Below are 13,231 nucleotides of genomic sequence, written 5' to 3'. Positions count from 1 at the left end.
GGCGATATCCCGAAATGGCGTCCACCTATAGAACTATGGCCCACTTCCTTTTAAAATACTCTATAATACCTTTCATTTGATACCAATTTCATACAAACACATTCCAGGGTTACCCAAGGTTCATTTTCCTACATGGTGATTTTCCCTTATTTTGTCTCCAAAGCTCTCAGTTGAGTATGCAATGTTCGGTTACACCCGAACTTAGCCTTCCTTACTTGTTATTATGACTTTTCCTTATTTTGCGGTGCTATTGATTATTTAACTTCGCTGCTTAAATGGTTTGTGCTTTTGTAGCCGCAAGTTGCAATAAATTTTAGTTTTGCAAAAAGATAGTGTCTCGGTAGAATGACCCTCTGAATTTTTTAGCTTTAAATAATGCGCCTAAAAATATGCAATAGATTTTGCTTGTTATTTGAAAATAATGAATGCGTTCTTGCAGCTTTGGTGCTCTGATAATTTGAGAGTTGTGTTGTTTCTGATTGAGAGCAATGCTGTGGAATCGAGTACGATGCCAAGCAAATCAAAAGTTATTGAAAAGTCGCACCTAAAACGCATAAGGTTAAGTTGCATATTTTCAGGCCGATTGGAATACGTTCTAAGAAAAGTTCACATGCTAATGTGATCTCAAGAGAAAATTAGAGAATTAATATAAAATTGTCCAATCTGGGAAACGTTTACAAAGTTGGCCTGAATTTATTTATAAGTAAGGTGTGCCATACTTCGTCTAAATATATGAAGCAGTGCCAGGTCTGCAGTTAATGACTTGGCTCAAAATATGCAACTTCATCTTACAAGACCAGGGAATGCCAAGATAATGCAACTAAACTAACCATTTGACTTTTTAAGCTGCCTCCTCAGAAGAGCCAAAAGTTCTGGTCGCAGCTGTGGCGATACATACGGTCCCTGATATCTCTATCCTTAGGCTTGCTCTTTGTTAAAGCTGTAGTCGCTACCAAAAGAGGACCCCACAACTTTCCATTCTTATTCTTCTAGCAAAATTTGTAGTGAAATTAGAACTGCATTAGCGATAAAGTATCCAAAGCGGTTTCGTTGATGTTTCGCTCTTTTAAGGTCGTTTTACTGCGACCATATTCAGCCTTTCGACTTCTTTATTGCTAAATTTCCTCCCAATAGTGAGGCTCCGGGTTAGGTGACAGAAGTTGTCCTTATATATGATTTCCAGAATTGTCGGTAAGATTAAAAAGAGGGGACTGGGAGGCACGATGGGCGTTCGAGCTGGATACTGCCTTCTGGCGTCGTATACATTTAAATAACGTCTTAATCCTAAGATTTTGGGGAGTGTTATCGATGCTGATGTGCATTTGCCGGATATAGACCCGGTACATTCCAGTAACAAGCGCCATTAAGATATAAATCCGATCATCTCGGAAACGATAAAATTTACCTCATTGAACTTTCTAGGCTATCCCAGCCGCACACCCTTGTTCCGTAAGGAACTGGGGGCATCCAGAGCCTCGACTGTTAAAGAAACAGGATTCGCCACTGGTATGTGAGACTGACAGTTGGGTTGGAGAAACTATAAATTGCGCTCGAACCCTCTTGAAAGGGTTGCGCGACATAATCGCTTTAATCATTTGGGTATTTTAGCTGCTACTTACGACAGACATATATGCCGCGGGTATATTCTAAGCCATCTAGTCCGCTGGAGATTCTCTCTGACTCTCTTGATTTGGGGGTTTGTCCGAGTTCTTAGAAATTCTACTGCTTCTCGTATAAAGTAAAAACTTCACTAGTCGCTAGCTTCTCTCCATGTGACTTCTTCCGAACTCTCATCCAGCATGTTTAATGTACTAGTCTGCTATTTATGTATGAGAGTGTGCATGAGTTAGACATTGAGCTTACATTCAGTCTCCCAGCAACCCATTTTCATCATCAATCTATATAAAAAGGGACTAAGCTAAGGTTTAACCATTTGTTTAGTTACGCAATGGGTAAATGTTAGTGAAGTTGTAGTCGGTTACTCGCAGCAAGTAAGCAACTTTTTATTGTACTCTCTTGTTTTTTCCTTATTCCATATAACTAGCGCTAGTATTTTTCTATATCTGCGTACTTTGGCTTCTCTTGTAACTCTAAAAGCAGCAACTTGTCAATATTGACTAATGGCTATGAACTACTAGCACTGGGTGCTTTGTCTGCCAATGGGCATGGCTGTTGCAATGTGTCAGCAGTGAATATTACTCGTATTTTACTTGCTAGCAAATGCGGCTCATACGCAAGCTATAAATCGTTGACTTTTTCTTTTTTGCTTTGTAAAACGTGTAAACTTATTGCCATTTTATTGCTTTCAGCATTACACTTAGAAGTAATAGAAACAGCAACTGGCGACATGAAAAATTGGCCAATGTTTTCCTAACAAACATTTTGAGTCAGATATGGCTCATAAATAAATGGTGTATGAATCATAAAAGCAAGAGTCCTCAGTGTTAAGATTTACGCTTCAAATGGTATGTTATGTGAGTATTTTATGAAGTTTTTTTTTCTCATCTCAGGATTGCACATACAGGAGGGCGACGAAAGACCCCTTAAAACGCTACCCCAAAAAACCGTGTAGTTGCAAGAAGTTCCTTTCGTTTATCAGTGACACACTGGGAGCAATCGAACTTAGTTGAGCTTTTACCACCTTTAATCCCTACACGAATATAGGTCCCAAGTCTGTGCAACTGCAAAGAACTCTAAGGACTACCTATAGTTGGGGTCCTGATATATGATGATCAAAGTCACATTGATTCTATATAGAAAGCCCTATCGTATTCCCTAAGGACATCTAACCAATCATTCTATCCTCGTTCGACTTATAATAATTGGAATATCTTGAAAAGCTGATAAAAAGCTCATCATATTGCAAAAGACTTTCTTTTGGGCGCCTTTTTTAACATCGAAGGACCTTTTGAGACTGTAATGCAAAATACCAATTTGCTTCTATATGTATTGCTACCGGAATCGACCCTGCTTTTGGAACTCTGCTATTCGGAAGGCCAGTGACATCGGAGTGAAGAGGGACAGTGTCCAAAAATAAATTGTGAAGGTGAATTGTTTTCTTTCTCCCCTCTGCTGTTGTTATTTCACGGAGTTTACGGATATGAGCTGATTTTAACAGATTGGAATCAGGTTTTAACACTATCTGGTAATAGTTGGATTTCTGCGCGACCGATTCTTTAACAACAGTGATCTTCGAGACAGGCACCACACCGAAGGTTCTGGGTACCCGTCGTAAGACATTGGCGGTAAACCTTTTCGGCGGTAAACATTTTTTGTTCACGGGTTGATCAAAGCTTTATTGAAGAAGGGGGGTTGGTTTTCGTCAAGAGCTTATTGATTTATTGACTCATTTTAATGAATTTAATTTATTCTTATTCTATTTAGGTCGGAGATTGCTGTCCGACTACTGCAGCGCCTTCCAAGTCGTTTGTTAGGATGAGGTCGGCCTTATGCCATTCAGCGCTTAATAGAGCAACATTTATTCGGATATCCAAACAGAAATTAAATCGATGTATATTGGAAATATTTTCCGTTATCCCATTTCAAATTGGTTAGGAGACATACCGGTTTCTGCGTTTCGCCATCATACGTGTCATTTTCGTTTTTATAGGTTGTTGTCGTTTGTCTTATATTTATAGTTCGTAGTTGCTCATGCAGCAGTATTGTCAAATTGTTGAATTTTGTTGTATGTATATATTTGTGTTGTTATTCAGAAACTGTCGTGGTGTTCACTTGTCAACTTGTGTGGTTAGCTGAGGCAGGTAGAAATCAGTAATTTTAGTCGTTTGACCTTTTAGAATTGATCATCTCATGACGCTCGCCGCGTTCGTACCAGGTTTCACAGGCCTTCTAGCTCTTTCTTTATAACAAGTTGCCAAAACCAAGTACTATTCATTATAAGACTTTTGGTCGACGAACAAGTGCCACCCAACTTTTGGAAGCGAAATGGGAATGAAGGAAAAGTTGAATATCTACATACTTTATAAGGATTGATCCATAGATCTTTCTTCTCTACCTTGATCTACTTTCAGTAAAAACATATACAAGTACTCATAATTTTCTTAGATTTGTATTACTTTTACCTCACGTCATCATGTCGCCAAATATTGATGGTGATATTTCTAACATGGTCCTTAATGGGGTACGTAAATTCTGATTGCTTCGAAAATGTTTGCTGGGCAAGTAAATTCATATGTTTGTATGTTTCGGTACAGTTATTTCTACATTCCAAATACGCATCGTCTGCGCTCTTTGTGGATGTGTAGTGCACATTTGTGTGGGTCAATATGGCTTCAATATTCTGTAAAAATCCTGCATTATTTGAATGAAAGATATCGCCTTAAATTTTCCCTTGCAGTTTTTTTAACAATTTTTTCTAAAAGCAATACTATTTTCAAATTTTCTCACTTTCTATTTCATTTGTACTTCCTTCGTTTTTGCTGCTGATTTTTCTTAACTGTTCATTAGATATGCTCTCTCCAACTCTATACTTTTTATACTCAGTTGAGCAGAGCTCACAGAGTATATTAACTTTAATTGGATAACGGTTGGTTGTACAGGTATAAAGGAATCGAGATAGATATAGACTTCCATATATCAAAATCATCAGTATCGAAAAAAAATTCTATTGAGCCATGTCCGTCCGTCCGTCTGTCCGTCCGTCCGTCTGTCCGTTAACACGATAACTTGAGTAAATTTTGAGGTATCTTGATGAAATTTGGTATGTAGGTTCCTGGGCACTCGTTTCAGATCGCTATTTAAAATGAACGATATCGGACAATAACCACGCCCACTTTTTCGATATCGAAAATTTCGAAAAATCGAAAAAGTGCGATAATTCATTACCAAATATGGATTAAGCGATGAAACTTGGTGGGTGAGTTGAACTTATGACGCAGAATAGAAAATTAGTAAAATTTTCGACAATGGGCGTGGCACCGCCCACTTTTAAAAGAAGGTAATTTAGAAGTTTTGCAAGCTGTAATTTGGCAGTCGTTGAAGATATCATGATGAAATTTGGTAGGAACGTTACTCTTTTTACTATATGTATGCTTGATAAAAATTAGCAAAATCGGAGAACGACCACGCCCACTTTTAAAAAAAAAAAAATTTTTAATTCAAAGTTTAAAAGAAAAGTTAATATCTTTACAGTATATAAGTAAATTATGTCAACATTCAACTCCAGTAATGATATGGTGCAACAAAATACAAAAATAAAAGACAATTTCAAAATGGGCGTGGCTCCGCCCTTTTTCATTTAATTTGTCTAGGATACTTTTAATGCCATAAGTCGAACAAAAATTTACCAATCCTTGAGAAATTTGGTAGAGGCTTAGATTCTAGGACGATAACTGTTCTCTGTGAAAATGGGCGAAATCGGTTGAAGCCACGCTCAGTTTTTATACACAGCCGACCGTCTGTCCTTCCGCTCGGCCGTTAACTCGATAAATTGAGCAAAAATCGATATATCTTTACTCAACTCAGTTGACGTACTTATCTGAACTCACTTTGTATTGGTGTAAAAAATGGCCGAAATCCGACTATGACCACGCCCACTTTTTCGATATCGAAAGTTACGAAAAATGAAAAAAATGCCATAATTCTATACCAAATACGAAAAAATTGGATTGGTTTATTGACGCAAAATATAACTTTAGAAAAAACTTTGCAAAATACCAGGGTTCATTTTCCTACATGGTGATTATCCCTTATTTTGTCTCCAAAGCTCTCAGCTGAGTATTTAATGTTCGGTTACACCCCAACTTAGCCTTCCTTACTTGTTTTCTTTTGGTTTCAAGAAACTTTATTTTTACGTGGCATCGTACATTTTTTCTCCCACCTGTGTGACACTTTCTCTGCCATTTATTTATTGTTAACGTTACACAAAATATGGAACACTATTTTGTCTCACACTCGCTCCACTCCCCTATGTACTATGCAAATTACATAAAGTCGAAATTAAATGTAAGAGAAATTTTAAAAATAATCGTAATAAATTGTCCTATCTGAAGACACGCCTTCTACAATTTTCGAAAAATGCAGATTGAGGAGAAAAAAGTTAATACAGCGCGACATCAGGCCGAACGAGGCGCCAGCGGTTTCGCTTGTACCTTGCAAATTCCTTCAAAATATTTTCTCACGAGAATGGAGTTCAGATACGCACTTTTGCTATAATCAAATTGTTGCCAAACAGAAACGACTACAGCCATGCCTCTAACCTTCTTACCAAAATCGACTTTATCTCTGACAGGACGGACTATTGTGTGCCGATATCTGCTCACCGTGCAACCATCACCTCGTGTCATTCCCCGGAGATAGGAATGGGGAAGGTGACTCCTATGGGGCAGGGGACCAGTTAACTTGTTCACGGATGAGTCGAAGTTGGAATGAAAGGGGGGATTGATAGGGGGGATGTCTTTTGCCAAGAGCTAAATGTATGCCGCAAGCGGAAGTTGCTGCGATTAGGAATGTCATGGACGAAATGCTATCCAGTGCTACTAAGCTTAAGGAATTTAACATCTACTCTGATAGGCAAACTGCTATCGAGGCCTTGAGTATAGCTATAGTGCAATCAAGGCATGTCTGGGAGTGCCCAACATCACTTGCGATTGCATCGAACTATTTTATGTTTAAGATTATCTAGGTCCCGGCCATAGTGATATCCCGAGCAACTGTCAAGCGTATCTCTTAGCCCACATCGGTACAATTGAAGCGAATTAAGATGGCTGTAGAGATTTCGGCTGGCCACCTGTGTACTGCTCCTGCATAGATGGACCTTATGCTTGATTTCCCAGCTTTTGTCAGAACTCGGCGAATGTATTTCCGGAGGATTTTTTAAAGGTTTAGATCATTCCCATTCTATAGCTAAGTCACCATTATTTTAGGTGGTATCACAACGGACCTTCATGCTGTCCAACTGAGCTTCCCCTACCCATAGCCATGCCTTGTTGTCGTATGAATTTTTCTCAGTGTTTGCAGGCAGGAAAGCAATGCATTTTAATTGCTAACTCAGCTGCAAAGTGGAGGTTGTCGTTTAGTTTTCTCTCATATACATATATACAAAATTAAAAGCCCTAACTTCCTTGCAGCAACTCAGCTGATCTACTAGCCCAATTTTCCAAATTCAAGTACTAAAATTACTTATATCTGCCTCATATTAACATAGGAGTATTTTTCGATAGTAATTCCGACAAAAACATGTTTAACTAAATCGTTTAATTTTACAACGGGTCCAAAGATTGCCCAATCGGCTTGCTATACAATCCGCTCCATCTATACCTATCTCTCTATCTATCTATCTTCGTCTAAATCTATATCTTTTTCAGTCTCTTTCTCCTTCCCTCTTTTTTTTTCTCTCTAGTTCTTCTTATTCGCCTCCATCCCTTATTCTCACTCGCAGTCCCAGTCCCAGTCCCAGTCCCAGCCCCATTCACATTACCAGTCCCAGTCTCAGTCCCAGTCTAAGTTCCAGTCGCAGTCCCAGTCGTAGTCCCATTCCCAGTCCCAGTCCCAGCCCCAGTCCCAGTCCCATTCCTAGTCCAAGTCCCAGTCAAAGTCCCTTTCTCAGTCCTGGTCCAAATCACGTTTTCAGTATCAGTCCAAATCACGTTTTCAGTATCAGTCCAAATCCCTTTCTCAGTCTCAGCCCAAGCCCAAGTTCCGTTCTCGTTCAGAGTCGCAGTTCCTGCTGTAGTTAAAGTTTATGTTCCACTCCCAGTTGGTCCTTGGTAATAGGCAACTTTCATAGATCCATTTTCAAAGACGTTTCGTCATCCATAATAACACGAAGATGTTTGTTGGCCTATTTGGTCTCATAGAGCTTACGTGCAAGGAAAATGGTTTTTGGTATCTGTTTTTCACTTTGTTTTCGAACTTATTTCTTTTTATACCATTTCTCTGCTTGATTGGTGTGACTTGCGCAAGTGTGGTTTCGGCTGTTTTGGCAATATATAGAACATCATTCTTCAACTGGACGGCCACTTCTTGGTTTGTGGTAGCCTTCACTGAAGTCCACAACCGTTCTGGGGCAGTATAACTGTCAACTTTTTGTAACTAACATTGAGATTATTCGTCCTAGGGTGGAATATTTTTTTATGTATCTCTTCGTTTGTATTCATTTTTTACGTTGTTTAAGGCTTGATTTCAGAAGCTAATATATTTTTAAAAATTTCATGTAACTTCGTTTCAGAAATAATTTATTCAAAGCATACTGTACAGTTACTAAAAAAAACTTATTGGGTGTACCAGTCCTTATATATCAGATGCCAAGCGCCTACATGCCAAAATTTTTGCACTGAAAACCCCCCTTTTCCAATTCTTTCCACTTTTGTCCACTGATGTAATATTGATGTTGGGCATCTTTGTACTTACTCTACTAAAATAACACTAAGTGTAAATAAGGCTTTGTTAATTATTCCCATTATGTCCTTCGGATTTCGGATTCCTTATGCATTTTTTGAATAGAAGTCCCAATTCTTATACAGTGGTGGGAAATGGGTAATGAGAGGGAACCATTACATTATAATTTTACACAAAACACTTTACGATTAAAAAGTGTATGCACCAAGTAAGTTATAAATACATATTTGAATTTATTTATAAGTCTATCGGCTACTGACCAAATAAAAACTTATAACCGAAATTTTCTAGCGGGACCAAAATGGAGTTTAGGGACAATTGTGCTGTGTGCGTAAACAAAATGCAGAGGAAGTGAGTTGTTTGCCTATTACCATGTGGGCATCTCTTTCATGGGCAATGCATTGAACCCATACCAATATGTAGTTATCGTCATCACTCGATATATTTATTACTTATTACACGTTTGTTTAAATTCAGCGTTAAAATTACTGAATAAAACGAATTCCGCATTTTCAATTGACAAATTTTATTACTAATAAGAAATACATAAGTAGCATTGTCATTTAATGCTTTCTCATTCAAAATTTACTAACTTCTCTGATTTCAATAAGACGTTTTCGCATTTTGCAAGTAATACTTTCTTATTTATAATTGCCTACGTATTCTCAAATACAAATTACGCTTTCGCATTTTCATTTGATGTTTTCGCATTTGCGATTGACTATTCTCATTTACAGGTGACGATTCCCAATTAAAATTGATGCTTTCTCATTTACAAGTGCATGTTCTAATTTCCATGTAACACTTTCGTATTTACAATTCACTATTCTCATTTACAACTCACTGTTCTCAATTACAAATGACGTATTCACATTTACAATTGACTATTCTCATTTAGAAGTGACTATTCTCATATCGAAGTGATGCCTTCGCATTTACAATTGGCTATTTTCAATTCCATATAACGCGTTCGCATTTACATTTAACGCTTTCTAATTTACAACTGACTAATCTCATTTACAATTTACAAATCTTATTTTTAAATTACGTTTTCTAATTTTCAAGTAACTATTCCCCTTTTCAAATGACCCTTTCTCATTTTAAAGTAACTATTCCCATATCCAAATGACACTTTCTCAATTACAACTGGAAATGGTGTAGTCTGCCAAGTATCATTTGGCTGGTATTAATACTCATAGAGATATTTGGTTCTTCATATACACTGCAATGTGACTCCCCAAAAAATAGCTGTCCAATTTTATTAGCTGAAGATGTGCAATAAATATTATCCCTTACTTAGTAAAATTGTTATATCCCCTAGACAGCATTTAGCTAATAGTGCCCATTAGGTTTTTAATACAACAACGCTCTCACATACACCTATACACTGTTAGTCAATTTATAGCTGCACTTCATTTCATTTTAATTGGGTTAGTTCATATTGTAATTGAAGTGCATTAATTTAGTTAGGTTTTTGTTGACAATTTATGATAATTGTGTAAGCGCATGAAATGTTATAGAAATTTGCAAATTTACAACATGAAATACAACTATATATATACATACATACATTGAAACATAATTACTTATGCCAATAACGAATATTCATACTCGTATTATACAGATGGCTAATTGATATTGATAGTCACATAGACGTGAAGGTGAATTACGCACACTTGCGCACTCTTGAATGCATGTAGTTAGTACTAGAGCGTGCTTGATTGGTTGTAGAACGAGCTAAAAGGGGATTAAAGTGCGAGCAGCTGTATTCAAATGCATTGATACATATTTTAGTAGAATGCAATAATACAATTTTAATTTAAATGTATGATATTGAAATTGGAATTGGATTTGTAATAGCAAGTGCTAATTATGAAGTAGAGAAAGGTCAATTGCAATCAGTTTTCATTGATATTTAGTACGGCTTGTGAAAATCGGTTTTGTATACATAATTTTAATTAAATTTAATAAAACTATAATATTAAGGCGTCTACATAGAAGGGATTGAAATACTTTATGCGTCATTTTTTAAAAGCTCAAATTTTCCATCTACAGACAGTATGAAGCTCGATCTCCAATCGAAATGGCGTGAGTATGAAGCACTCGCGAAACTAGATGTGTAAAATAGTTTTCTGATGTATAAACATCTTTTCTCACGTTATGGGTGAGTCCCGAATGTTAGCGTAAAGTAAATACAAGCATAAGCGTAAGCTTTGTAAGTGGTATGTCATATGGTAGAACACAGAATGTAAGCTGAAATGTAGTCACTACTTTGTAGCGCAATGTGGGAAATTTGGGAACGAGAGCAGGTATAAAAGGGGTTTTTTTTTATTACGCGAGCTCGAAAAAAACGCTCCAACTAGCTAAACAGTTTCATTATGACAAAGCCATACAGATGGTTATTTTTTTAGCTGCTTTGACATTTCTACTTCTAGCGCAGTATGTTTTTAACACTCAACCAGAGAATTACAAAAACAAAATACATGAAATGCATGTGTTTGTGTGTATGTACGTCACCCTGCCGCCACGCTGTTATTTTGTTATTTTTGTTTATCTGCACATTCGTATGTTCATTTCATTCGCTCGTTCACAATAGTGCCCTATTTTGGAATATGCAACACTATACAACGCTATCAATCAGGTCGACAATTACCTAAGCGGTTTCAACTGAAAGCGCTTAGCCAACTCAACTCGATTACTTTTTATTGTTGCTTTCCATGAAATTCGGGAAGCTAGCTAGTGTTTTAATTGTACTAGTTAGCAACGAAATACAGCTAATATTTATATGAATGAAAGGAAAGAAAACGAGTCAGGACGGAACTGTCTTTCCCTGCGCCGAAAGCGTTATACCTTTCATGAACGGAGCTGAACAATAATCTGATGAAATTTGATAAGTTTATAAAATATGAACTGTATATAACCGATTTTGGCAATTTTTTAGACAATGTTGTATATCTTATATGTAAGCATAATAAATAAATAATAAACAAATAAGGAAGGCTAAGTTCGATTGTAACCGAATATTACATACTCAGCTGCCAAATCAAAGTTTGCAAAACTTTTAAATTACCCTCTTTTAAATATGCGCAGGCACAAATGACAAATTTTATTGTTGCTATTTTTGTTTGGTTGTGTGTGTATTGTCATTGATGCGTGCCTAACAAGAGCTGTCAACAATTTACCTATTAAAATGGCAATGCGCCTAAATGTATGTAATGTATGTTAATTAGGCCACTTAATGGGTATTGCAGCATATAAAATTGATATGCAAAATTAGACAACAAAAAAATGGAGTGAGTACGAAACTTAAGAAACGGAGCGAAGAGTAAAAAATGTGTCATATATAAATAGAGAAAGTGTTGAATTTTCGTATAGCAAACACATAAATATGCATATTTTGAGGCGTAACTATTTGAATTATATTTGTTCACGAATAAAAGCTTCCCATTCCTGAGCCCGGCTTTTGTATATATAAATGGGAAAACTTTTATTTGTAGGCGCAATTTGGAAAGGCTTCAAAAACTAAAATCTGAAGGGGAAGTGGTACTGCAAGCAAGCGTAAACGGAAGTTGCAACTAAATTAGAACACAATTTAGTTTGAGTTCGAAGCCCGAAGCTTAACTTCCTTTAACAGAGTTCGCAGACCGAAATTTTAAATAGGAGAAGCTGAAAGCAATTCCTTAATTGAGCCACACACCAGTATCAGAACCTAACTCCAGACGAGACTAAGACTAAAACTGGAACTAAAACGTTGATGCACCTGAAACTGAAATATTCAAAGAATACTAAAACTGCAGCGAAGATGGACTACCGCATCTCACAACGGGTTGAGGGGCTTAGAATATTACCGCGCTGGCCATGCCTATCCTAAATTTGGCGGCTAAAATCCATAGACCTAGAAGTTTTAATGTGGCCTTATCACATCGGTCTCGAAATGCTGGGGCTAGTATTTCAGCAGAGAACAATTATCATCTAAAATACTCCTTAAAACATCCGGAAGTGTCTTTAAAGCTACAAGAAGAACGGCTTGGAACCAGACTTAGAAATTATCACCAAGCGGCGACCGAAACCGGTGATAACGTTTGCCAAAGCTTGAAACCAAAAGAAGACGAAATAAGCAGGAGCTATCAAAAATCGTAACAGGTATTGACTGCTTAATCAGATTGTGACCAAAGATATTTGTAAATCGAAGCCCAAACCAAATCTTAAACAAAAGCGGATCGATAACGTACTTAAAATCTTAACATATAACGGTTGTAAAGTAGAAATAAGATATAAACGGAAATCGATCAAACAGCCATAGGCCATGTCTTCAACTCTAACCAAAAAGTAAACAAAAGAAATCGAAGCTAAAGCAGATATAATAAAAGAACCTGTAACGGAGACTGAAATAGGTAAAATTACCTGAACTACAATCAAAACTGCAACCGAACTGTAACTTAAACTTTCGTACATGCCGTAACCAAACTGTAGATGAAACAGAAACCGAAACGGAAAGCAAATACATTATCTGAGCTATAACTAATACTGTAACCAAACTGTTAACAAAACGATAACCAAACCTGTAACTTTAATAGTGATCCGAGCTGTTACCAAGGCTGTAATGGAAACTGTAACTGAAGCTCTTACCGAAATTTAGAGTAGAGTAGAGGAACTGTGATCGTAACTGTAATTTGAACTGTGATTCAAGCTGTAACTGCACTTGTAACTGAAATGGAAGACGTGTACACAGCTCGAACTATAACTAAAACTGTAACCAAAACTTTCACCGAAACTCTAAACGAAAATTTAACTTGAATTGTGATCCAGCTGTAACCAAAACTGTAATCGAAACTGTAACTTGAACTATGATCCGAACTTTTATTAAAGCTGT

The 13,231-nt window shown here is 36.9% G+C and overlaps 1 long non-coding RNA gene across 2 annotated transcripts in view; it reads right to left on the bottom strand.

Moving 5' to 3' along the window:
- Positions 1-13,231, bottom strand: part of LOC137235662 (uncharacterized) — a 245,328-nt gene that overhangs the window by 26,620 nt on the left and 205,477 nt on the right. The gene's annotated exons all lie outside the window — the stretch shown is intronic.

The sequence above is a fragment of the Eurosta solidaginis genome, unplaced genomic scaffold (assembly GCF_040869045.1).
Source record: "Eurosta solidaginis isolate ZX-2024a unplaced genomic scaffold, ASM4086904v1 ctg00000399.1, whole genome shotgun sequence".
In the NCBI taxonomy this organism is placed as follows: domain Eukaryota; kingdom Metazoa; phylum Arthropoda; class Insecta; order Diptera; family Tephritidae; genus Eurosta; species Eurosta solidaginis.
Note: the sequence above shows the minus strand (reverse complement) of the source record. Positions and strands in the feature narration are given on the sequence as shown.